This window comes from Marmota monax, unplaced genomic scaffold, assembly GCF_021218885.2.
Source record: "Marmota monax isolate L192 unplaced genomic scaffold, Marmota_monax_Labrador192_F-V1.1 WCK01_AAM20220418_F8-fsc00062, whole genome shotgun sequence".
NCBI classification, from domain to species: Eukaryota; Metazoa; Chordata; class Mammalia; order Rodentia; family Sciuridae; genus Marmota; species Marmota monax.
The window spans coordinates 5,008,376-5,036,346 of record NW_026695221.1 but is presented as its reverse complement, the minus strand read 5'-3'; the positions used below and the strand labels follow the sequence as shown (position 1 = coordinate 5,036,346).

General features: G+C 41.4%; 1 long non-coding RNA gene across 1 annotated transcript; it reads right to left on the bottom strand.

Moving 5' to 3' along the window:
* Positions 1 to 16,288: 16,288 nt before the first annotated feature.
* Positions 16,289 to 25,925, bottom strand: LOC124085239 (uncharacterized). The gene is made up of 6 exons (XR_006849378.2): positions 25,450 to 25,925; positions 22,945 to 23,083; positions 18,984 to 19,053; positions 18,758 to 18,850; positions 18,018 to 18,147; positions 16,289 to 17,266 (listed from the first exon to the last, which is right to left on the bottom strand). It is a non-coding gene; the product is annotated as an uncharacterized LOC124085239 (long non-coding RNA).
* Between the last annotated feature and the right edge of the window lie 2,046 nt (positions 25,926 to 27,971).

Genomic DNA, 27,971 nt, shown 5'->3' with positions numbered 1-27,971 from the left:
TATTATTTTGCCTGATGTTTATAACTACTTTTTTCATTTAAATGCTCTTGTCTTGTTCTTTATTTTCAGTCATCCATTTTATAACCTGCCTTGTAGAAACTCACAGACTTCAAACAGCTAAAAAATCAGAATTTGTGGGGGCAAAATACTCATATCATTCAATCACGTGTCAAGCACCTCTTTTGTGTATCGGTCCAAAGAGTAAGCCTCATTGGCCTGGAGAAGTGACCATGGAAGGCTGAAGATTCTTTTCTGCCATTAGGTGCTCAAGCACTTTGTGACTGGTGACTGGGATTTCCTTACTCCCCTGACACCTATCCACTGGTGAATGCTCAATAAACATTAGCTGAACAAGCTGAAGACCCTGAAACTTTGTTCGTGAACCCTGATTGGTCAGTTTTCTTAAGCAGTCTGAAAACAACTATGATTTGTTGTCAATAACAATCATGTAACAACAGTTTTATCCAAATGAAAACAACATGGCAGAACTGGTGAGGAATACAAGGGCAAAGCAAGAGGAAACAGGCTAAAAAGAACAGTCAGGGAGAAAAAAAAGAAGAGTTCATTAAAATCGACAATTGGAGCAAAGAACAGCTGACTTCAGTTCTTGAGATGAGGCACATCAGCAACAGAGAACATAAACAGAGCTGTGATCCAAGGGAACAGAGAGTTGTCACTCTGCTGAACAGCAACAGTTCTCAAATGCATGGAAAACACTTCCTGAATGTTCTCTGCATGCTGGGTTTGCAGTATTGGCAAACTTTGTAGCATGTTGGCTAACTATCTTCAATGGCACCAGACAAGACACACACACAAATACAATGTTAAATAAAAATCCCAGGAGGTTTATTTATTTATTTATTGGAGGAAGCTCCTGCACTGGGCCCTAACAGACCAGACTAAAACTCCAAGTGGAGTCCCTTATGCCAAAGTTCTTTGTCACCAAGCTAAAATGAAGCTGATCTTCCAAAAAAATCAGGATTACAGAGAACACTGCCAAATTTCCCAAATAAGTCAGTTTCAATTGGCATGATATGAAGTTCCCCTGCCTTTATCCTTACACTAAAATAACCTGGGATAACTTGAGTGAACCTATCAGTTCTTTTTCTATTGTTCTGTCTCCCTGTCACAACCTTAAACAAAAACTAACTTTGAAAAAACAATCTGCTTTTTGTTTTAAATTTCTGCTTTCTTCAGCCCTTTTATGTCTATAAATCCAAACTCCTCTGTCCTATTCATTAGAATACTTATTCTATTTTATGGCATGAAATGCTGCCTATTCTAGAATAGAAAATAAAGCCAATTTAGGTGGCAAAACTAATTGTGACTGTTGTAATTTTTTCCTTTGTCAAAATTACTTTCTTGGAAAAAAAAGTCACTAGAAATATCGCAGGCACACGAGTGATTAGTAGATAGTGGACCGCCCAGAAAGATGTGAATGCAGAGGTTGACTGTGTGTGGTTGAACAGAGCATGGACTTAGGTTCTAGCTGGCCCTATTGGGCACCCACAAGCCCTATCATGGGACATTGGAAGACATCAGACTTATGGAATCACCCAAGTGGGATGTGAAAGGGATGTTGGACAGAGTGAGGCAAGGATGAAGTGACTGTGTTTGCCCCACCACCCCTTCTGCCCCTCAGTTCTCCTGCATGACAAATATTACTTGTTATCTCTGCAGCCTCAACTGACAAAAAGCTGGGATAAGAACATAGTGAGTTTTAAAACCTTCTGAGTAGGTTTTGGGAGACATATAGCTATTCTCCTCCATTCATTCCAACAGAAAAAGGTTAGTTTGCTTGTTGAAAGATTTTGGGACCTGAACCATCAGGGGAAAATCAAAACAAAAATGCACGGGTGGCAGAAGCCTGGGCCTGAGTCCCAGTGCTTTCAGGTGCTGGTGGAGGGAATATGAAGACTCACAGGTTTTCAGACCCAAGTTTCTTCATATATAAGATGGAAGTTAATAAATAACCTACATAATTCATGAACAAAATCATGAACGGAAAAGTTGTATAAAAAGGTGCAGAAATGCCAGGGGTGGTGGTGCATGCCTGTAAGCCCAAGATCCCGAGATAGGAGGATTGCAAGTTAGTGGGCAATTTGGTGAGATGCTGTCTCAAAATAAAAGAAATTAAAAAGTGTTGTGGATGTAGCACAGCAAAAGTTAAAAGAAAAAAGAAAAGTGCAGAGTATTGGAGGGCATGTCTCTCTGATGTCCCTTAACTTACCAGAGGGTCTGGGGCTGGGTGAGGACTCCTGATTCTTTCTTCTGTTTGTCCCAGCACAGTGGCACCAAACACCTGCTCTATATCCTGGGACCACCTGGCTTTGCAAGAACATACCTCACTGAAGAGTCTTGACAAGATTTCTATTTTTACTGTTCCCACATCCTTCTTCTCCAGGGCAACCACATACACAATGCCGTTTTGCAATTTATTTTCATTTAGCCAAGGAGACCCTTCCCTCTTCTTCCTGGGTTGGCTCTTATGGCCTGGCCATATTAGTCTTGGATGGCTCCAGGCTATTTCAGCCTCAGAGCTGGCATGGCCTTGTTATGCCAGCTGGAGAAGGACAACACACCTGTGGGTGTGCTAGGCTGGGTCTGGGAGGTGGCTGGGCAAGGGTCCTAATTACTCGAGGGTGACACAAGCTTAGCCAGCATGACTTCATCCATTTCCTTTCTCTAGGCTCTCTGAGCTCTGGGGACAAACTCTGGATGTTTGTGCAGCTGTCCCAGCCCCTGTGGGAAGGACCTCTCTTATCTGTAGATCACCCCTCTGGCCTCCAGGTGGACATCTGCACTTCAGTCCAGGCCACTCTCTTCTTTCTCTCTCTCTTTCTTTCTTTCTTTCTTTCTTTTTCTTTCTCCTCTCTCTCTCTCTCTCTCTCTCTCTCTCTCTCTCTCTCTCTCTCTCTGCAGGGGATCGAACCATGACCTTGGGCATGCTCTACCACTGAACTAGATCCCCAGCTCTTGTCTTTTCTTCTTAATGTTTGCAAAAGGTGCTATTTTAAACAAGAAAACTTAAAAACAGATGGATTGTGGTTTCTAGGCACCACATTTCCAAGTACATGATAGAAACCAGGAGTCAACCCATCCAACTCTTTGGGACGAGATTTGACATTTCTTAAATTGGCAAGACTCTCACTGAAGATGGAAGTGCTGAAGCTGCCAACTGGGGAAGAGTCACTGCTTCCTGTTAGAAGCGTGCTCCCTTCTGCTGCAATTGTCGCTCCGGCAGGAGGACTTGGGCTGGATGCTGACTAAGCCTCATGTGCTGTCTGCTGCACAGAAGATGCTGACTGGCTGTCTGGAATATGTCCTTAGGGTTGTTTTTCCAGGGGTGGTGACAGGAGGTGCTGTATCAGCAGTGGTCTTTCTTCCAGCCTTCCTTGGAGCCCAGTCCCTTCTTTAGATTTAGGGGTTCAATTGTCTGAATGTAGAATCATGCCTTTCTTTATGTGAGGTAGCCCTTCCAAGGACTGGATCTGCATCCCAAACCCCATCACCTCCCTCAGGGAATAAGAATGAAGTGTTCCCAGTGGGCTGGTCAGCTAAACATGACATAGAGTAACATGGGGACATAGAACTGGGGACAGAACCCAAGAGACCAAACTATGCTTCCTCATCACATCCAAATAAAAGATCCGGGTAGGAAGTAAGTCTTGTGACCACAAGAAAAAATATTTGGAGAAAACATAATGAATATTAGTCATGGACATTTTCATCATAAGGAAAGCTTTTCATAGTAGTATAGCATTGCCTAGGGCCCAGTTCATCTGGAATCACTCTCTTTGTGTATGCATGAGGTCTGCATGAGAATGAGAACACGTTCTCAGATGTGGACCTTTCACATGGTATTCCCCAAAGTGTGTTCCCTGAGCACTGGTCTCAGAAATCATTTTATGAGGAAAGGGTTCCATGGTCAAGTGAGACTGAAAAACACTACATTCTCTGCCTGTAGAGTCACAATATACATTAAAAACTCAGTATATATTTTGAAAAAAGTTTTAATTCAGGTTAATCCTGGGTTTCTGTGTTAATCAGCTTTGTGTTACTACAAAGGAGTACCTTACAAAGAGAAAATTTGGTTTATTTAGCTCCCAGTCTTGCTGGTTCATGGCATGTTTGTATTGGCTTAGTTCTCAGCTGGGTCATATCACAGTGGGTAGCAATGGCAGCAGCAAGCCATGATAACATCTTAAATTAGGAGTGGAGGGAAAAAGAGGATGGGTGGGGCTATGCTTGCTCCTTTTATAGCAACTGGCTTGGGAGAAATACCAAAGGGGTTCCACTGAAAATAACTTTCTACCCCTAATGACCTAATACTCCTACTGAGCCACTCTTCTCAAAGGTTCCACCACCTCCCAGAAGCACCACTCCAGGACTGAGCTTTAAATCACAATGGACTGTTGGGGGACATAAGTCATATTCAAACCAATGCAGTTTTCCAAACTTATCTGATGATAGAATGAGAATTCTGTAAAACACCCATGAAGCACAAATTGGGGCAAGCTGCTTTCATGGAAGATACTGTACTATGCCTCCAACTTGCAATATCTTCTCGCTCTGGGAAGTTACTATTCTCCAGGATCATGATCTTGGTTCATTTAAATGGTGAGTAGTTCATGCACTGAGGCTTGGTTTTAGGTTTCTGTTGCATACTAGCAATTTAGCATCACAGAACACTTGAGAAGGACAGGGTTGGGTAGGGGTAGGTGCAGAATTATTGTCAATAAAATTTAACTTTCTCATATTGATACCAAAAACTTTGGGACTACAAAAATATTTAAATTATGCTCTGAGACTATAAGGTTAATCCCTTTCAATAGTTTTCCACTAGGCTCTGGTATTCTGAAATGGCTACTTAAGAAGTCTGGAGAGAGGACTCTAAACATCTGAGAGTCAAAGACCTTCCTTCTATTGTTCCCCACAGTAACACAAGACTTGTGCATATAGGATACACTTGATTCTATATTTACTGAATGGTATTCATAAGGCTTAGTTTTATATACAGTCTAAAACATAGTGTGTAGTCCTTAGTCTGGGTCATTCTTGACTTATTTTTCTGTACAAAAATTTATGACCTGGAGTTTGGAAATGCTTAGTCAGAGTTTAAATGTTCTGGCTGGAATCAGCCATATCAGTTCTGAAATCACAAAGATTTTCCTACTGTATTCTTCACGCATGGTGGACACAGTTCCTGCTAGCACAAGTCTCAGTATGCTTGTTTGCTTCACCTGCTATTGTTTTCATCATCCACCATGTGACCACTTTCAACTCTATTGTTGTTGTTGTTCTTCTTCTTCTTCTTCTTTTTTTTAATCTTGGCCAAGTTTTGTTGCATCTTATTCACCTGTAGCCCAGGCAGGGCTCCAAACCAGCTTCAAAACTGATTCAACATCCTGTCTCCTTCCATCTGTGGTTGAGAATGGTTCCTGATTAAGCCTTAGTGTTGTCACCTGTTCCAAGGTATGAAATGTGCCTAACCTATCTTTTTCTTTCCCCAACCGATAACCTGTTTAATACCTGGTATAGATTTGCTTCCTCAAAGGTGAGTCAGGTGAAGGGGAACTCAGGGGACCACACTCTATGGGTGTTTCATTTTCTCAGTCTGGATACATTTAACATGTAATTAAACATTTTCTAGGGATCATCTCTGTGGATGCTTTTGTGAAACCGCTGGGATCTGATGGCAAATCAATGCTGCCAGAGGTCAAAGGAGTTCTGGTTTCAAAGGGAAAATGTTCAGTGTTGGTGCATTCACTGGCTGGTGTTCCCTCTCTTGTTACGTTTGATTGATTTTTATACAGTCCCCCATGTCACCCTTGACACATGCTTGTAATTACAGTGTGATCGCTTGCTATCCGTGTGGCAAATGTGTACTTCATTGCTGTTCCTTCTTTGCTGCTCCTTCCCTTAAGGCAGGTACTACTGCAAGCTACAGTGTTGTGTGACTTGAGTACCTCAATAAAAGCCATTTGAAAGAATCTGTTTCCATAACATTAGAAAGAAACCAGTTAACTCTATTAGCTCTTTTGTCTACAGAATGTCAATTATTTGACTGTTTTTTTCTTGAAATTCCCAGCTGATAGATGCAGTGAAGACCCAATGTGAATGTTCAGGGACTAGTCTGTGTATGAGAATTGTCCTTGAATTCATTTTCTGGATGAAATTTTTATAAAATGACGTTCTTCCAGTGTGCAGAAACGTCTGTAAACATTACTTTCAACGGGCTAAATTGGGATGGGCTTAGGTGGTGCTTAGAAGCAATCACCCAAAAGGAACTCTGTGGAAACCACAAAATAATTTGCAAGGCTCATAGAAAAACAGTTGCTTCAGATGTGCCCTCGGCACTCACACACATTTACACCGCTTGGGGAGTTTTGTTTCTTCTGTGATGAAATCCATATGTCACTGTTTGCCTTTCTTTTTTGCATAGGCACTTTGTTCTTGAGATCTGTCCTGTTTTCCTTTGTCTATCTTGCTTTCCTCTGTAAATCACATATGTGCATGAACCCTCTGGATGGCACCTGGGGAAACAAACAGAAACCCACCCAGAAATAACATGGTAATGGTGGAGAAAGGGGAAGTGAGCTACAGAGCAGTGCCAGGGAGACCCAAGGGAATTTCTCAATTTCTGCAAGCCTGCAATGCATGTTCGGGGCTGAAATTCCTAATTTAGAAACAAACAGGAAATGTAACCCTGAGGTTCACACCTTCTTGTGAAAATCTTCTCACTCTGATATTTCCAACTTCAACATCACCATGGGTGAGAGAGTGTGAACAAGATTTTACAATAATTGTGTCATCAACCACCTGGCTTTCATAACAATCTCTGGCGCTGGACTTTGTATAAGACCTTAGGCAACTTTTTAACCTGGGAGGTATCTACTTGGAAGGCAATTAAAATAAGGTGTTAGTTGGAGTCACCTGGAAATGAATTCTGACTCACATTTTGGTGGCAGTCATTGGAGTCCAGAAGTATTTTTGTAGATTTTCTTCGTTGGATCTGTAGTGCTCATTGTGGGATTTGATACTAAGGAAGTAGTTCTGGATACACATGGATTAAATAGCAACTTCTTCTTTTGAAAAATTAGTGCTTATTATATGCCAAGCATCTGTTCTTGTCATCTTCATTTAGCTGCAAAGAAACTGAGGCTTAGAGAGATGACGTAGCTGGTCCCAGGTCATGTTGCTATGAAGTTGCAGAATTGCCACTAGATCCTAAACCGGGCCTGATCCAAAGCTCTATCACTTAAGCCCTCTGCTAAACTACTTCCTGGAATATTACAGATAGTAGGATAGAGATTCTTCATTCTTAATTGGGTAGAGAAAAAGCCTCAAGGTCAGGCACTCCGTTAATGGGCATGGATCCCAGTTCTCTCACTAAGGTGGAACCTGGTAAATTACCATGGTTGGTAATGGCAGTGATTCTGATGGGGTCTGAACAGTTCAGAGGAACGTTGTGGTTGAATGAACAATGTTCACAAATGCCAAGTGCCTATAAAATAATGGCTCCAACACGGATTATTATTATTTTAACCTGTGAAAATGTAGAAATGGAAACTTTCAATCCATTTCAAAATGGCACTCTCTGTCATTTTTCTTCCATTTCACTCTTCCACACATCATCTCTGCTCAATATGGAAATTGATCTTTCCTGTTGTTTAGGACTCAGTTTACAAAGCTTTTTTTTTAATCTAACAAGAATAATGTTCTTTATATATGAACAGAATAATTTCTACTAGGACAATTCCCTTCTGAGTGTTTGTGGAGCGTACTCATGGTATAATTACGATTATGATTAAAGCAAGAATTTCTACTTATTTAGTATTTGACAATTGCTAAATTGTTTTACATGCATCTTTAATTAACTCAAATAATTCCATAAGTTTTATTTTTACTCACTTTAAAGATTAGCAATGTCATTCACTTTTTTCCAAGCAGTCAATGTCTGTTTCTGTTTAGTCACATGCATACCCCCTATCTTTGGGTATCATGACACCTTCCCCATCTCTTTTGTAAGGAGCAGTAATTTTTCTGGCAACCATTCCCAAGGCACAGTATCTGTTGACCATGGGAAGTCTTTTAACTTCTCAGTTATCATCATCTGGTGATGTATGTGGGTGTCATCAGACTTTCTCTACTCTCTGTTCCTCCAGAATACCCCTCCCTCCACACTTCCTGTCCACTGAGACTGCCTGTTCGTGAACATTCACATGCAAAAGTATGTTCCCAAACAGGAGGCTTGAAAAGCCACAGGATACCATGGCACATATTTTTAGAGAGCCAGTTTTGCTCCAAGTTTTGGCTAACAAAAGTAAAATAATTTTAATCTTTATTCAAAAAATTTATTTTTTCTAGCAAAATAGTTTATCAAGCAGAAAACAATATTAACATATATTTTAAAAATAAGACAATCTTGGAATAGGATGTGTCCCCAGACACCTAGGATGCACAAGTGCTTTGTGCCTCTAGCAGGTCCTTTGGTGGAAAACAGAATTTCTCAACTATGAACATAAATGTTTGCAGTGGCTGCATGGAGTTAATTTAGGGTAAAAGAATAAGGAGTGTCTCTGAGTCCTGCCTGATGGGAGCTGCCAGAGTCTCAGATGGTTTATATGTTATGGTGAAAAATCAAACCAACGTAATTCTATGGACATCTGCATTAGTTTGGTAGGGTTTTCATAACAAAATACCACAGACGGTATCCTAAAGAACAGAAATTCATCTTCACAATTTTGGAAGCTGGACATCCAAGGTCAAGGTGTTGGTAGGTTTGATTTCTTCTGAAGCTTCTCCTTTCCCTGCAGAGGGTTGCTTTCTTACTGGGTCCTCATGTGGCCTTCTAAGCACGAATGCCCCATAGCTCTCTGTATGTCCAGGTTTCCTTTTCTTGTAGGGATACCAGTCAGATTAGATTCAGACCCACTGCACTGGCCTCATTTTAACTTGATCACCTCTTTAAAGGATCTATTTCTAAATGCAGTTGTATTCTGGAGTTCCAGGGATTAGGGCTTCAACCTGTGAATTTTGGAGAGCAATTTAGCTCCTAATAGCATTAAAGACAGCTCACCAGTGAGGTCACTTTTCACCTAGGCTTTGAAGGAAGGCTGGGAGCTTGCTAGTCACCCAGCAGGATGAGCGTGGAGTGGGGTAGACAGGGAGGCATTTTAGATAGCAATAGCAGGGCGGGCACAAAGCACCATGTGTGGGGAGGAAGTTCAAAGGTGTGTTACTGGAACCTGTTAGCAGGAAGGTGGAAGGTGGGAGGAGGTGAATCTGGAGCCAGGGCAGGGATGAAACAAGGCAGGGCACTGAGTGTCATGTTAGGAGTCAAGAGCACAACCAGTAGAGAGAGCATGTGAAAGGCCTTGGTCAGATCTGCATTTTAGAAGATGACCCTGTACACAATGTTGGGTCATGTATTGGTGAGGGCAAGGCTGGGGACTAGGGACAATTGTCAGAGAATGACAGGAGCCAGGAAAGGGATGTGAGCCAGTAGGTTTAACTGAAATGCCCTTTAGGTCTACCTCAGTTCTCTTCTGTGGTACATGATGCCCACTTCCTTCATTCACAAAGGATACTAGTCAGTATTTCTTACAAACTTAAGTGTGTGCAAGCAATGTTCTAATATGTTTGCATGAATTACCTCATTTATTTTTCTCAGTGATTATAACTCTGTTTTATAGATTAAAAAAATTGAGAAGCATTGAGATTACATGGGCTCTTGAAGATCAGAACTAATGAGGGTAGTGCCAGAATGCAAACTCAGATAGTTTGACCATAAAGCCCTACTGCTACCTTACTTGTTTATATTGAACAATGGATAACCATCTTCCATATAACTTCTGAATCCATGAAAGCTTGTGGCAATCTTTCTTTCATATCTATAGGAAATGCAGCCTATTCCAGAAGAATCCTGAGGTTTTGTAGTAGATGCCATTAGATTGACTGAACATCAGTCTGATTCTTTCCCACTTACTTGATTTCCCTTATCATCAATGGTTGGGTACTAAATGGCCTCATCATGTTAAACTCTGGAGGTTAGAGGCAAAGAGGAGACGGTTTCCATTTTAAGCGACTCACTAGACTGTCAGGTGCACAGAAAGAGACCGGTTACCACTGTGGTAGAAATGAGACACAGCTATAGAACTCTTGGTATTATAAAGCTATATCCAGAGGAATGGTGTTAGGAATTTCCATCAAATGCTCCCAAAGAGAGCATTATGAGGAGATCATAGCACAAGTGAGGGTATAATTCTTATAGACTTATTCTTGGGGAGTTATGGCTATTCTATGCAGATGAAGTACATGGAAATGTCTAAGGAATATATCCCCATGTCATAGGGGATATAGGACTGAATTCATTCATTCATTGATGACCTACGATGTGCCAGGCAATGTACTAAGTGGTAGATGAGCTTCAGATGAACCATGCTTCAGTAATGCACTCTCACATCCCTCGCCCTGCAGTGGCTTTTTATGAAAGCCAAGAACAGTGCATTCTACCACACTTTACAGAACAGAACTTTGTTCCCAAAGACAGAAAGTGACCAATAGCACAGCTTCCTGGATTCTTTAGAAATTGGAAATCCCTGAGGAAGATTGGGGTGAGCTGGGATGCAACACTTTGGAAAGGTTCATAGCATGACCAGCTTCTGGGCCTCTGTTGGGAAGTTGTGAGAAAGAGAGCAGATAAGTGGGGAGGCAGCAGGGAGGGCTGCTGGTTTCTCTTATACCTGGAAATTTACTCCTTATTAGGCAGGGAGCTAGAGTTGTCACTTTGCAAAATCCCTCCAATCTGTAGGTTCTCTATTTCAACATATACCTTTTTCAACAGAGACAGAGTTAATTGACCTCAATTTCCCCACTGTTCTGCCTTGGTGGGAAGAGATGATTAGGAATAACTGAATCACACATCCCTGGAGAGGAGGAGGTACAGAGAAATGCTTGCCTCAGCCAAATATTCAGATGTCCACAAAGCAAAACATGCGGATATTTGGAAATATCTAAATAATCAGTGGACGTGATCCAGTTTTAATTCTCATATAACAAATACCTTTTGTGCAGACCACATTCTGTTTGTATTTATGTCAGGAAGACTTGGCCAGAGCTCTGTATGTGTGTGTATCTGTGTGTGTACATACATGACAGTGTATATTTTTTGTGAGTATGTCAGTATGCATGTGGATGTATCTGTGTACACGAGGAAGTGTGAATGAATGTATGAATGTGTGAATGTGAACTTACATGTGAAACTGTATGTGTTTATGTGGGTGTGGGAGTTTGTGTGTTTGTATGACTATATGTAAGTGTAGGAAGATACGTGAGTGTGTAATTAAGAAAGTAGGTGTGTGTGACAGTATGTGGGGAATGTTAGTGTGCACATGAGTTTATGTGTAAGTGTAGGCATGTGTGAGAACTTGTGTGTTTGTGCATGCAAATACATGTATATGAGTCTGAGGGCTCTTTGACAATAGGAACCTGGATTCCAGCTGGTGACATGGGCAGCATTTCCTGAAATTGCTTCTGACTCCCAAGCACTCTAACTAAAATAATATAAAACAATTCAAATATGCAAAAAATTGGGTTCACTTTATTTTGGTTAGTTTACATGAGGGCTATTAGTATTGGAGAAGGGATTTATCCAAAGGTTTTCTGAGGTATAGCCTCTGTTCTGACTTGGTGTGACCTTTTGCTTCCCTTCCTCACAGGGCTGTATCAGGCTATGTTTGTCAGCTGCAGTCCTAACCAATTTTGCTCAGAGTTTCAGGTTACAGAGTGATCTGCCTGACCTCATTTTGGATTTCATGCCATGGCATGAGCATCTAATGGAAACCACACTGGGCTGGAAGTCAGGAGTGTTCGTGTGTTCTTGGAGAGGTCAATGAAGCTGTCAGAGCCTCGATCTGCTTCTTGGTCAACCTGTGATCAACATCAAGAGACTTCCTGCCTCAGAAATTGATGAAGAAAGATGAGAAGAGGGTAAGAGGACATTGAAAAAAAGCACTAACCCTATTATTTGGTACTTACCTTTTGATCCTAAGCAATGAAGTCAAGGGGTTCTGAAAGTCAGCCACTGGGGGCTCTGATCTCCAGTGAATTTCCTCAGATTTCCATAGCTTTCTGTAGCCATCTACAAAGAGAAAGAAAAATAAATTTCTCTTTTATTGATTTCCCCCATTCATACAGTTTAAAATAAATGTCTATGTTCCACTGTCCCTAAGTAAACTCTGATTTTACAAATCCCTGAACTTCTCTCTTTGCTCATGGACTCCTACCTCAGCTTTCGGTCCTTCTGCAAGGACCAGCTTATCCCACTCAAGCTTCTACTTGGTCCCCTTTCACTCCCTTGCCTGGGAAGCATGCTGCAGTACCTCCCACAGGGGCTGAGGACAACAGCACATGTCCCAGCCCCTGCTGGCATTCCTCCTGCCTCCACCTAAAGTCACAGTATTTTTCCTTGGAAGGGAAAGTGAGGCCTGGATCCCAGTCAGATCTGGGCAGACAGGAATTCCATGGTGGATGCCAATTTAGTTTTCCTTTCTCCAAAGGGTGTACACTGTGGGCACAAATAATCTCACTGCAAGCTTAGATCAAAGAAGTCAGAGATAAAAGTTCTCTCATGTCTGTTATTAGAGCCAATGGAATCCATTGTTTAGTTCTGATTCTTTCTTTGTATCTCAGCCATGTCTCTCCTGCCTTGGGAACCCTTGGCATGCATGGAGTGCTTCTCTATACCAACTAGTGGGTTTGGCATTGGAAGATGAGACACCTGGACTTGCCTCATGGGGTATTAGTCCAACAGGAAGAGAAGACATCAAGCTAGTAACTATAGTATGACATGTTACAAAAGGAGATGTGCAGGTGACTTTGAGTATAGAAGACAGGGATTCCACTTTCTCTAGGGTCGGGGAAACCATCTTTGATGAGTGTAAGCTGAAATTTGGAGGGCTTGGAAGCTCCATGAGGTCCATCCCAAAAAGGATGCTTGGTATAGAAACTGCTCTGTAAATATTTGTTGAAGGAATAAATCAGGAGTCAATGAAGGGGTATGGTTCTGTGGAGAATATCTGAGGCCAAGGGAATTTCATGTCTGATGGTGTGTTGGCCTGCTGGGTGCAGTACAAGAAGTCTTCATAACTGCATTTGGGAGAGTAAAGGGAGACCCCCTAGGAAATGAGGCTGGAGAGGGAAGTAGGGACCAGATTTCAGAGGCCCTTGAATTTCCTAAGGAAGTGGGCTTATTCTGCAGTTGTGAGGAGCCAGTGAAAGCCATGAGGTGCTGGAATGCTCAGAGAGGTGCTGTGCACATTAAATGGTCCTTCTCAAACACTGATATTCAGTGGGATCACTTGGGCATCTTGTAAAACAGGCAGATTCTGACCCTGGAATTCTGTACCAATTTCAAGGGGGCCAAATGGCTGCAGTTCCAGGCACTGCACTGTGGGCAGCAAAGGCACAAAATGTTGTATAAATGTTGACTTTCTGGTCCCCTAACAACCTGTCTCTTCAAGATAGTGTATTTGCATCTGTAAAGTTCCGTTGTTTATTTTTGTGCATAAGATAATTAAGTCTCAGAACTGGGATGTTTCTTAAATCTGAGGAACTTGATCTAAGGAAATGGCACCTCTGGCTGGCTCAGTCACCTGCCTCTGGTGCCCCAATTTACTAGTGGCAATATTGGGTCCGGATCCCAGGTTTCCCTGAAGGTCAGCCCAGGAGTCTTCCCATTGTACTGAAGTATCTCCCTTTTTCACATGGCCTTTCCCCTACTGTGTCCCATCAGGATATGGGTGGAGGCTGACTGTGCCTAGAAACAGGCATTCGGCCCATACCGGAGAGGATTCTGGATACCATCCGAGTCCTGGAGGATTAACTTCAGTGCTCTGTGGCCTTGGAGAAAGGCCAGCCCAGAAAGTTTCCCAAGCTCAGATTAGCCACAGTCTGAGATGTGTACACAGTAACTGTGTTATGGTCTTTCTCTTTCCTGGATTTTAATGAGTTCTGGTAATTTGCCCATCGGGTGATGTCCTCTTGGTGCCAGGTGAATAACAATGCTCCTTGCCACCAAGGGTGGTTCTAGCAAGACCTGTAGTAGGAGGAGGCCACCTGTGAATAATCATGTAGGGGCTACAGAAAATTCCACAACTAAAATTATTCTACAATTGAAAATATCCATTACTTGCTGGTAACTGTTGCTCACAATTCCATCCTTAGTTATTCATTCTTTGGGTTAAGCACCATTTTATCTTCTACCCCATTTCTAAATGAAATCTGAGAAGGTAATCTATCTAGTTACCAACATCCATCAGCTCTTCCCCAAACAAGGAGTTGTCTTGACTAAAGAAGACCCCTAAGGTGGGGATGAGGAACAGTGAAAAGCAGATGAACGCAGGAGGCACCACAGACAAAACCTGCTCCCTTCACCATCTTGCCCAAAGCCAACTGTGAACTTGACCTCCAGATGCTTCCTATTTTTTATGGCTCCTAATCGAAGTTGGTGGTGATGTAAGGAACTGGAGTAAAACCAAGCTTTCAGATCCAGGGTGGAGTTTACAGTAAAGATATGAGTAATACCTGAAGCTTGCTTGTGCCTCTCCATCCCACAGAGGATGAATCCCTTAAAAACTTCATGTTTATTCTCAGGAAGGGCAGGGATGAGCTTAAGGTCAGGGACAAATGGTGTAGAATTTTTCAACAAAAGTGAATAATGTACTTTGATGGAATAATACCTATCATAGTCCTTTGAAATGGTGCCTTCCTGCTTTCAAAGCACTGTCACACATATGTCTTAACTTTACCTTCACAACTATCCTATTGGGAGGGAAGACAAATGTTCTTCTTATGGCAAAAAGGTTGCTGAGGGCTTGGTTTAAAATGCACATTTCTGAGCTTTACAATAGAGCTTCTCTAATAGTGATTTGGGGTGTGGCCTTGAATTTGAATTTTTAAAATTTTGTAGGAATAAGTGGGCAAATCTTTGAGAAATACCAATTCCTTTATGATAGAGTTGGTAAGTTACACAAATGGCTGGAATATAATGTTTGAGAGTGGATACTGAGCCCCATTCATATCAGTGTCCTCTGTACTGTTTACCGTAGTGCTTTGCAACGTTATGTTTCTGACAAACGATAGCAAATGTTTAATCAGGAAAATATTCATAAAAGTAATATCTGAGCAGGTCTCTTTAAAAGGAGAAAATGTGTGAGGTGAAAGGTATTCCAGAAAAAAAAAAAAAAACTGAAAGCAAAGGCATAGTCATAGGGCTTTTTAGGACTGCAGAAAAGTTCTATTATTTGATTGGACCACACACTATGTATTGGAAAGTATTGGGAGATATAATTACAAAAAAAATTAATTTAGTGAACCCCAGATTGGACAGGATGGAATGAGGAGGAATAGAGATGAGAAGGGGAAAGAGTGTAGAATAAATTGCACATAACTTTCCTGTGCTTATATACGAATACATAACCAGTGCAACTGCACATCATGTAGAACCACAAAATGGGAAGTTATACTCCATATATGTATGATATGTTAACATACCTTCCACTGTCATGTACAACTAAAAAGAACAAATAAAAAAACTTAGATAAAAATATTAGATCAAATTATGGAGGACCTTGAATGTAGGGATTTGCACAGTTCAGAAGCCATGGGGAAATGCTGAATACATGTATCTATGTGCACTGGGAGTACAAGATGGACAAACACAATGTCAGATATGATTTATTTCCACACTACTTAACCACGTTCTTAACACCAGGAACAATTTGGGAGGTTTTTGTGCAAACTCAAAACAACTCCTGAAGCCCTGATATTTCCTAGGTTGTAATCTGCAGCCACCCCCTAGGGAAATCTCTAAACACTCTTCAGTGACCACATGAGATGCACTGGGCCCTAAATCTTTTATCTCCATCCCATCCTCTTGGGAGTTCATGATTCCAGGTGCTGACTAAGCCCTCCCCTGAAATGTACCAATCCTAACAAGCTCCAACGTAGACCACCTTTCCCCCGCAACCTTCTTTTTGCATTTCTAATTCTGACTTACAGAATTAGACTCACCTAAGTCTAAGTCCAGAAGTCATTTTTGACTCATCTGTCACCCCCGTGCATCTGTACAAAGCCTCGGGCTTTCCATTTCTCAGAGTTTGCTCCCTTTCCCACCTTTAGGAGGTTTGCTGCAGAAGTAATATTTTTTGTTTTTCTTTTTCACATTTCCATGTACATGATTTCTCCCAGTTCAGCCAACAATGAGCATCTATGTCAAGAATGGTAGTGAGAAGGGAATTTTTATTCAACAGGAAAATGGAGCAAAGAAGTTCAAATTTTATGATTTGATTACCAAAATAGGATTTCTCAGTCCTTAATAATATTAGTCTTCAAATAGCATTTTATTGACAGCATTTTAAAAAAATTCCTTAAAATACTAGTAACATATCAAGAGCCAGGCCTATTGGGGGTAAACATTGATATTCTTCGGTTTTATTATGGTAGAAATGATAAAAACTATATATATTTAAGGCATAGTACTTGATGTTTTGATATATGTATATTATGAAATCATCACAGTAATCAAGATAATTAACATATACATTATATAATAGTTACCATTTGTTTCTTTTTCTTTTTTTACTTTGTGGTGTATGTGTGTGTGCATTTAGGAGACATCCCATTAGGTCTGGGGATGTAATCCAATGATAGAGCACTTGCCTAGCTTGTTCAAGGCTCTGGATTCAATCCCCAGTATCACCAAAAAAAAAAAAAAAAAAAAAAAAAAAAAAAAAAAAAAGAAGAAGAAGAAGCTACCCCCTTAGCAAATTTCATTTCAAGCTCATGGATCAGTATTATCAACTATAGTCGCCATGCTACATATTGAGTCTCAGAACTTCTTCATTTTCCATAACTGAAATTTTGTACCCCTCGATCAACATTTCTGCATTTCCATCTTCCTCCAGCTTCTACTCTCTGATTTTGAGTCTGATTATTTTAGATTCTACATATGAGTGAGGTAATGCAGTAGTTTTCTTTGCCTGGCTTTTTTTTCACTTAGCATAATGTTCCAGCTTCGTTCATATTGCTGCAAACGTCAGGGGTTCCTCCTTTTCAAAGCTGAGTAAAATCCTTACTTCTGGGTATATATTCAAAGGAAGAGAGATGAGAATCTTGGTGATACCTCTACTCCCATGTTCATGGAAGCACTGTTCATGATAGTCCAGATATGGAAGCCACCTACATCTCTATCAATGGATGCCTGGATAAAGAAAATGTGGTATATCTAAAAATATTGAATTTACTCTTAAGTCCAGTCTAGAGAGGTCTCAGAATCCATATCCTACAGGAATACTTAGACCCCAGGAGCGGAGAGAAAGCCCAACCCTGTGGTCCAGAAAGGAATAAGATGGGGAAGTGAGCCTAAGACTCATGTGTCCTGCTCGTTCCTCACCTGGCTCCGGGAGGGCAGTGCACTGAGGAACTGAAGGAGAGGTATCAAGCATACAAGGCTGAGCCCATGCCTCACTCAGAGCCCAAGGAGGAGGTGGCTATACCTGATAGCCTTGTGCCAGCATGGGGAGCCATAGCAGTATGGCTCCTGAGCTTCTGTTATTCCTGTGGGACATGGAATAGTCCAAAACTCCCTGCATGCCATGGGGGACGTGGGGTGCTATGATTTGAATAAGGTTTTTCTCCACCAAAACTCATGTTGGAGCTTGTTCCCAGGGTCAGTGTTGAGAGGTTATGGGGACTTTAATAGGCACTTGGGGTCATGAGGGATCCACCCTCATGAATGGACGAACTTTTCTTTGTGGAAATGGGTTAGCTGTCACAGGTGTTAGCCCTCTTATTCTAACTCACATAGATAGGCCTTCCAGTGGTGCCATGTGCCATGTCACAACACAGCACGAGGCCCTTTCCAGGTAAAACCACCAGATCTTGAACTTCCCTGCCTCCAGAACTGTGAATAAACTGTGTTAGTCAGCTTTTTGTTGCTGTGTCCAAAATACCTGGCACAAACAGCTTGGAGGTGGGCTCACAGTACCAGAGGTTTCAACCCATGATCCCCTGCCTCCATTGTTCTGAGACTGAGGTGAGGCAGACCAGTATTTCAGAGGAAAGTTGCTCAGCTCATGGAATCTGGGAGGCAGAGAGAGAGAAGAAGGGGCCAAGGATAAGATATAGTCACTAAGAGTATGGCCCCTGTGACCTACATCCAACCATGCCCCCCCTCCCCCCCACTGCAGTTTCCATCACCTCCCAGTAATCCATTCAGCAATCAATGAACTAATCCACTGAGGTGGTCAGAACTCTTGTGACAATCACTGTGACAATCACTTCCCCAAAGCCCCACCTCTGGACATTGCTGCACTGGGGACTAAGCCTTCAATATATGAGCTTTTAGGGGACATATATTCCAGAACTAAGCCATAATAATTTCTTTTCTTTATAAATTAGCCAGTCTTGGGTATTCTATTATAGCAACATTAAACAATCTAAGACACAGTGGAAAGAACAGTGGAAAGTGGATCAGAACAGTGGAAAGATGAACAATGTTGAGTGAGTGTCAGAAGGGTCAACAACGAGACAACAGAGTCAAAGTGAGCTGGTCAGATGGGGGTCTCTCTGGACCCATATAAGTCAAGTGAGCAGAATAGATGGCAACAGTGAAAGGCAGCTCAGTGTCCATGGACCAGGTAGGTAAGGAACACTACTAAGTAGCCAGATAGCACAGAGCCCACCATCAGACCTTCCAGCACCAATCCAGAGGCATCGATCCACTCTGACACCTTCTTGGGAGAGGCAAAGTGATGAAAGGAAACACGAAAAGCTGCGCCTTTATCTGAAAGGGCAAATTGAAGAAGAAAGTCATTAAAACCCATACATATTGTATGAGCCAATATACATAAAATGACCAGAATAGGCAAATTTATAGAAATAGGGTTGGAAGAAGGAGGAAAAGCAGTGTACTTAACTGCTAATATGTAGAGGGATTCTTGATCAGGTGATGAAACTGTTGTAAACTTGAGAGTGGTGACCTTGACTCTGTGAATATATTTAATAAATATTGAGTACCTTAGGGGAATTGTATGGCATGTGGATCATATCCCAATAAAGCAGTTAATAAAAAACAAAACAAAACCCTTAATTGGCAGTTTAAGTGTTTCCCCTAATCTCCACTGCTCAGATAGGAGAGAATTTGTGAGGAAGACAAGAACAAGAATACACTGCAGAAGCTGGGCCTTCCTCACATGCTGAGGTACTGGATTTCATTTCTGCTGCAGCTGCCATTGCTTAGCCCTGACTTTTTCTTCAGTTTACTGTGGGTCATGGAGTAGTTCAAAAATCCCTGCATGCCATGGGGGATGTGGGGTGCTATGATTTGAATAAGGCTTTTCTTCAGTTTACTGAAGAAAAAGTCAGATTGGATAGTGAAGATGACTGTGTTTACGATAAGAGTATGAAGAAAGATATTATTATTTGCATTACTTGTGTCCTCCTTGTAAGGACTCGCAGCAGAAATTTGTTTGGCTTTTGATTTAGTGACACTTATTTTCCTAAAACATTGGTTTACTTTTATCTCCTAGGCATTATGGTGTATGTATGTAAAGGATTTTTCCCTGTTGGTGTTTATTGCAACACCAAGAAATCTGTTATTCTCTCCCTTGTCCCTCATCAGTCCTTGTCAACACACACACACACACACACACACTCACACACACCACACTCTAATGTGCTCATCTCACTCCTGGCTCCATTTTGTCCCTATATTATCCTTATTTTCACTTTTTCTTCTACTTCTAATTTTCTCTAGAAAACCTTACTGTATTCTATGTATATTCACACACAACTTCTTTCTCTCTTTTCTTTCTTTAAACTAACTCACCAGAACATCTCAAGTCCATCCTTAACCTTGTGCTTGGGGAATCTTGGCCAGTTGTTAGTAGGCTCCTGAGTATTCTCCTACTCTCTATAATTCATTCTCCACATTTCTGCTTTTAAAAATTACCACTGTTTGTAAACCTTAATGTCACCTCTTACTTTTAAAATGGGGTTCACGTTTCTTTGGTGAACACATGTGCCTCTTTAGTACCTGACCCTTGTCTGTCTTATCAACTCCACCAAGCCCTCTCTCTTGGCTTTTATACACAGTTTTTCTCTATCTCGCTCCTTCTGAGGAAATCTTTCTTGTCCAGCCGCCCGCTCTGAGGACCCCTCTTGGACTCTGTGCTCCCAAACCCCAAGGAGTTACCTCTGCTTTATGATGATTTCCAGGCCTTTCACCCTATCAGTGGCTCCTTGGGGCAGGAATGTTGCTATATTCTTGAGTCACAAGTCCTTAGTAGTGTTTTTGGTTTATATTAATGGTTCTATAATTAATTTAAATATGTTAGAATCAACAGCTTATAAATAATATTCCTGTTTCTTTATTGTTTACTGCACTTAGAACAATGGAGACCAAAACTTAAATCAAACAAAGGAAGAGATGAATATATCAGTTTTGCTGATACAGTTAGAGAGTGTAGTATAAATAAATGGCCAAACCAAGCTTTTCAGCCCTTTCCTCTAAGATCCCATGTTGGGACATGTCAGGTGGGGGCAATTTGTGTTTACAGAGTAGATATATTAGCCTGAAATCAGTTTCTTACACTCCGTAAGAAAGAGATATGCCTTCAGACTTTGACTGCAAAGAGGGCCTAAGCCTAGACCACGTGCTCAGCCAACAGAAGTTGGAGCTGGGCAGAATAGAGCTCCTCTGTAGACAGATTCCCTAAGAGACACAGTCTCATGCAGTATAGCTCATTATTCCCAATTCAGTCATCAGATAAGTCATTCCTTCACAAAGTGAAGGGTAAAGAGCAGTGGAAGTCATTTTGTCAATATTTTCAGAGGGTAAAGCTTCTGCTTTATGGTGGAACTGGGGCAGGGAGTGAGTGTGTATTAAGTTCTCATGAGCACAGAAAGCATTTCTTGCTGATCTGAGCAAAACCAGATAGCAGCATTACTGTTAATTCCATTGGGTGGAAAATGGAATGATGATTATGTTAAGAAATAGTCCTTATCAGTTAAAAATGCGCTCTGAGATGTTTAGGGGTGAAACAGTATATCTTGGGCTTACTTTTAAATACTTCAACCAAAGCAAATTAAAACAAAATAAGTTGTGATGGGAAGGGCTGAAAACAGGTGACATAATGTGCCAAATGTTGATAACTGGGTGATGATAGTTACCAAGGGGCTCATCAAGGTACTCCCTTCAATGTTTTTTATGTTTGAAATTTCCCATAGTAAAGTTCTCTAGAAAGGGATATCGAGTAGCTCAGGGAATCTCTGAGTTGTCTACAAAGCCAGATGAGATAAGAAGAAAGTCAGGAATAGTACCCAAACTGTCCACAGATGGAAGGCATGAGTGCTACCCAAGGACTACAGCAGCCACATCAGAGAGAGAGAACAGAGAGAACCAGCTGTACATCTGCTACCACTGTCATGTCCAGACACCAGACAGTGTGGGCTCTCCGTCAGCCTGCAGCCAGGATGGATTTGGGACAGTCTCTTTGGGCAAATCTGGATCAGCATGCCCTAGGTCCATGCCCTGGTCTGGGGACAAATGCCCAAAGGTGAAAAGTGGGCTCTGCCACATTCTGTGAGGGATTCCTTTGATTTAGGAAGGGGATTCTGATCATATTTTAAAAGAAGGCTAGATACCCACCTAAAGAGGAAATGGCTCTTTCAGCTTTTGAAGTATATTAAAATTTTTCTAAGTTTTCACTGTTTATAGTTATTTACACTTGTGCAGTTCTTTGCAGTTTGCAAATGTATTCATATACATCTAATCTTACTAGTTCTTTATTTATAGTTCATGAGGTGTTCTCATCTTAATCCCTTTCAACATTTTCTGGGTCATAGTCATCTCCATATCACAGATGATAAAATGACAGAAAAGAGAGGTAAAGTGACTTGTCCAAGTTCACAGAGCTTTTAAGCCATAGCTCAAAATTCAAATCCAGAGATTCCTGCTCTGAGATCAGTCTGTGTCACTTCCAGTGTGATGACACCAAACTCTTCAGAATGACTTTCAGTCAGTTTCAGCATTTATATTTCCTTATCTCAATCCACTCAAGAACCAAAACTTCTCAGATTTTTGTCCTTCTTTGGTAACTTTTCTAAATAGCTTGTCTCAATCTTTTGAGAATTATCCTAACAGATACAAGGGCACCAAAAAATCTATTAAATCATTAGTTTATAGTTTTAAACATGTATCTAAGCATCACCCAGTTTAAATTAACTGTAGAGGAAGTGGTAGCTCTGAGAGACGGGCCATGAGTCAATTTTGACAGATTCTGAAGTATGAAATAGGTTTAAAGACAATTAAGGTGGTGATGCAGTATACTGTTGATCCCTAAATGTTAAAAAAAATGTAATAATAAAATGTATAATATAAAAGAAAAAAGAAAAATCCCAGTGAGGTGATTGTCTGGGACTCACTATAGCCTCCCCAAGAAGTGTTTATACAAGGGCACCTGGAAAAGGGATGCAGATCTGCAAAGTGTCAGGGAGGAGCAGCTGCCCTGGATGCAAATAACTGGCCTCAGCACATTCCAAGGGTGAAAGTATTGGGGGGGGGGGGGGAGTGTGACGCTATTTCAAAAGAAGGCACAGGCCCAGCAAGCTCTCCCCTGCTGCTTAATACAGGAAATATCTCCCAAACTTCTCTGCTAATCCTCCACCAATACAATGAGAAATGAGTGCCTCTGGCAGCCAAGCAGTTATTAAGCCAGGACAAAAAATATTCCCGCCCATAGCAACAGAGCCAAAGATAACAGCAGGGAATAGCCAAGCTGCAGAGAAATGGCAGATAGAAAACATTCAATCCTGAGAGCCTTCCCCACACCCCTAAGAAATCCATGTGTGAGAAAAAGAAAGGGCCTCGTTTTTTACCCAAGAAGCTCAGCACTGTGTTGTAAACCAGGTCTTCCTGTACAGCTCTGGTCAGGCTGAACTTGGCTTCATGATCTGGAGTCCTTACAGGCAGGACTAAACTGGGCAGCGTTTTGAGGCTTTCTGATCCGTTTCTGGCCTGTTGATGAAATACACACAGGAGACAGAAGAAAACTGCTGCTGCTCCCCATTTGCAACACAGAGATTCATGAATACGGTGCTTGGGTAGACTTCTCCCACAGAGGGAGATTTGGTTTTCCATGAATATTCCTCCAGAATTCTATCAAAGGGCTCACTCTCCCAGTGTTTCTCCAAGTGAGGATAAAAAAGAATAAATAGTAAAATGACCAGGCAGTCAGGATAATGGGCCCCATTCAACATCACCTGGAGGCCAACTAGTAGACTTATTAATGAGCACCATATCAAGGCCTATTTCAAATGTAAAAGACCTTGAGGCTCACCTGTGGGAACACCTCCAGCCAACTCTTTTGTCCCAGAGGTGGAAAACTGAAGGTGGGGATGAACCCAGATAGAAGTTACTAAAAGGAGGATGGGTTATAGACAGCACGATGGTAGCCAGGATACCTTGTTTCAATACCTATTTTACATAGATTTTGCTCCATGCTCTGACCCAGAACCATATATAAACTCATAAGCTGGTACACCAAAATGAGGTTTTCTGCTCTCAGGTCCCCTTCCACATGGCAGGAGGTATCTATCTCTTCTCAGTTTAAATAAATCCTGCTCCATTTATTCTTCCTTTCCATGATTTTCCAAGGATTTTACTCTAAGACAAAAATCCCAGAGGAAATTGGCAAAGCAGGGAATTTAGTCTCATTTCAGAACTCTGGTTTCACAAGTTCTTTGTTCATGCTAGGAGGGAAGCCTTTCTAGGAAGATGCACTCTCACCAATACCTTGTAGCCACTGATCGCCTCCATCCAAGGGCAGCAATTCCACATACCATTTCATAAAGAAGGTGGGCTCCTTCTTTGGGCTTCTGCACTGCAGCTAGTGAGAGGTATAGCCAGATACACACTGGAAAGCTGTACATGGAAAAGTTTTCGCTATCCTTTTGCTCAGAAATACTTGTTATGTGTGTTCTTTGCAACCAACTTGCAAAGAAGATTCTTTCCATTGGAAGAACTTTAGATATAACACAGCAGGTTTATTTTACAGAAGGGAAACCAAGACTGAGAGTTTTCGACACAGGGCTACACTTGTTCTCCTGTATTCTGGGTCAGCATACCCTTCACTTATTGTATTATCTTACCTAGACTCCACCTTGATCTGGGAAATACACAAACCAGACTGTTTTCATTTTAGGATTCCTTTAGGAAGGAAATCAAATGTATTCCCTATCTTGGCAAATGGTTCCAATTTCATAGCCTCCTTGCCTCAGCAAAATTATCTAAGTTACTGTAATTCATCTTTACAAATTTTAAAATTTGTATTAATTTTATTTTTAAAAAATAAGCCAATGTAATTCTAGATGAAAGTGAAATGTCTATACCAATGCCAACTCCACAGCTCCTGTTTCCATGTGGGTTGCTTGCCTCCTACTACCCCTCTTTCCTTCTCAGAGAGGAATTGTCCATCTGAGGACAAAACCACAGGCTGAAATAAAGGAACAAACTAATATCACTTGTTGATCAGCTGAGAGATCCTAAATGACTTCCCCTAAACACCTTTACTTTACCCTCCCACACTTTCCAAATGGAGACTGAACTGATCTGCTTCGATACCGTGTGAGGTCATACCAGGTCTTCCCTAAACCCAGAAAGAATGTAGGCTTGGGGTCAGCTCTCAACCATGAGCAAATTAGGTATGCCCTTTGTACCTCAGTTTCCCCATGTGTAAAACAGGAGTCAAACTACCTCCTTTAGGGATACTGAAGGATAAATTAAGTTATAATGAAATAGTCTACCTAAGGAATTTTAGAAGACTGGCACACAGTAAACATTAACTACATTCCTTTGGCTACCCAACTTAAACACACACACACACACAAACACACACACACACACACACACACACACACACGGGGGATGCTAAATTTCTGCCAACTGCCTCCTGGTCTGTTATTATCTTTAAGAATGTTGGCTTGGCTCCAGATTTCAAATTGTTAGAGACCATTTTTCAAGCTTTCCATCAGTAGCTTTTTCTCAAACTCCAGCTTCAGTCTTGTGTTCATGGAAAGGGAATGGGCAGGTATGCTGAAACTATTTTATCTCCCTTACCAAAGTGCTATAAACTCCCGGATTTCTCCATTGATCAATTCATAGAGAAATTTATTGACCCTTAAGTCTAAGCTTAGTCAAGACCTGCACTAACATTTTCAAAAGGAAAACACATGCACACACACACACATACATGTCACACACACAAACACACACACACACACACACACACCCCACAAATGTAGAAATAGTTGGGCAAAAGCAGTTCAAGTTTCTTAAATTATAGTCATCAAGTATTGTTTGCTACCATGAAGAAAACTCCTTACCTTTTGTCCTTGATATGACCACAGTAAATGACAGTCAAAGACTCACAACCCCACAGCAGGTTTGAGTTGATAAGCTGAGTAAACATGGATCCCTCTGGGCACCTTCTTCTCCAGCTAGGGGCTCTCTTCCATCACTTCTTGTTCAGGGGTGCCAGGTCTATCCTCTTCTGATTCCTTAGGTGATAGGGACACATTCTGCTGATGTATGCGCTTCAGCCTCTCCTTTACCTTTTTTTTTTTTTTTTTTTGCAGTTTTCCATGATTCCTAATTCTATCTCTGTTCTTGATCCATTCCCGTCCTGCCTGTTTTATTTCTGTGAAGTTTTTGTTTGGCTGAAGCTATGTACACCAGCCACAAATTAACGCTGTTTTTACCCTTCTCTAAAGCTCCTAGTCTTCATCCATCATCCTAACATGGCAGTTGAGTCTAGCCTCTATGACAGCCACATCTTTCTCTGGGGTCCGCCTGCCTTATATCACCTCCTTTCAAATCTTAAGCTTCCTTAGGACCACCCTTTGGGTTCTTGTTTCCTGTGACCTAATTCGTTGTGAGCTAATTTGCTGGGAGCTGATTTGCTGAACAGAAATGATCGACAGCTCCTTTGCTCAATCACTGATCAAATCTCTTCTGCTTCAGTTTTTCAACACTCCCCACTTCCTCAAATTCCCTTTGTTGACTCATTTCTCTGGAGGCCATAAGGATCTTCCGGATTTCTGACATCAATTTTACAGAATCAAACATATTATGTATGTACTATTTTCCACATATAATATGGAAAAAGATACCATTTCCAACTAAAGAAACAGATTCCTTGTGGGTTGGTGAAACGCTTGATTAAACAAGAGAGATGATTTATTTGCTTCTTCTATGGTTTCTGAGGCAATGGATTGGATATGTCATTGTTTTAGTCAATCCCAATCAATTTTTTGCTTCTAATTGTAACCAATTTGCTTAAAAAGCAACAGCCAAGGTCCCAATATTGTTCAGGTAATGGTGTATACAGAAAGTCATAATTGTACTACAGCCAAAGCCATGCAGGTATATTAACCCCTAAGGCTCTCTGCCTTCTCCAGGCCACACACGGTCACCCTGAAAGCAGTGGGAATTACTGTCTTCAGCACATCCTTAACACGTTCTACTCAGACTCAAGCCTAGGGAAGCACGCCTGAGGTTTCCAGAGAAAGTAACTTAATTTTATATGTATGTCACTGTCCTTAAAGCTTTCCCTAGCCAATCTTCTGTCCTCAAGTCTGCAAAAAGTCTCAGTAGAACCCTTTGCCTTTCCAAGTACATTCAGGCATGCCATCATTTCCCCCAAAAAATTGAAATAAAAAATCAAAATGTAATCCCCCACCCATTTCAAAACTTCTCTCAACTTGGCCCCAAACCAGCAGGGCAGGATACTGGGCTGTCTTTCTCTTCTTGTTCTACCTTTCTCTGCCTTCCTACTCCCACTGCTTCTGGCTTCCTGAGATGAGGTTAAAGGAAGGAGGAAAGTGCCAAGAGCTTACTCAGCTAGTGTGATTGATATTTGGGTTGGTTCCTTTGGTGTAGCAGACATTCCAATGCCAGCTCTTACTCTGTGCATCTCATACAGCTTCTTTCATTTAACTCACACCTTTCTCAATTGGTGGAAATGCAAGTCACTCTCTGGCCTCCCCATCCTCGGCTTTTTCATTAAGGTGGCCCTAGTGCCTCTTGGATAGAGGTGCACAGGATGAGCTCTTTCTAGATTATTCCAGACCCCTGGGTAGTACTGGGGCTGTGCATTTCCCATTCTCAGAGCCCCTCAATTGACTCACAGCCAATATCATACATGTGTCAGGATGAAAAAGAGAAATCAGGACTATATGAAGGATGGTTGCTCACAAACTCAGTAAGGGATTTTTGTTTCTTTAATTTTTAAAGATTAAAACAAAGCTTTTATTTAATTATTTATTTATTTATTTATTTATTTATTTATTTTAACTATCAGCAATTATTACTGACAGGCTCCAATTAGTATTCACTGAAGTCTCTCACTGAAGGAAGTATACTGCTGTTTTCAACGCCACTGCCCAAGTCTGAATGGAATCCAGTGCATCTCTTCGTGTTGTTTCAGTGGTACCAGCGAGCAGTGACTATCTCCTCACATAAAACTTTCCCCAGAGTCCAGGCTAGGCCTTTTACTATTATTTGTGCCCTGGATGCTGCAGCCTGTCTTATAACACATCATCAGAGTCCCTCAAGACTCTCAAATGGTTACATTTCAAATGAGGGAATTTTAATGCCTTCCAGGAAAATGTGTATGTTAGAAAAACATACACATACTAGACATACTAGTAAATCCCATGCAATATATTGAATGATCTGCTTGAAGATGTTTGGGCAGTACATTTCCTTAGAGGGCAGCCTGCCACATTCCTTACCTATGAGCAAAGATTTCAAGGTGGCATGGAGAGGCAGTGCCTAGTCTTCTGTCCCCTGATGCCAAGTTTCCTCCCATTGACACTCTGCTCACACCTGCTGGGAACGTGTGGAA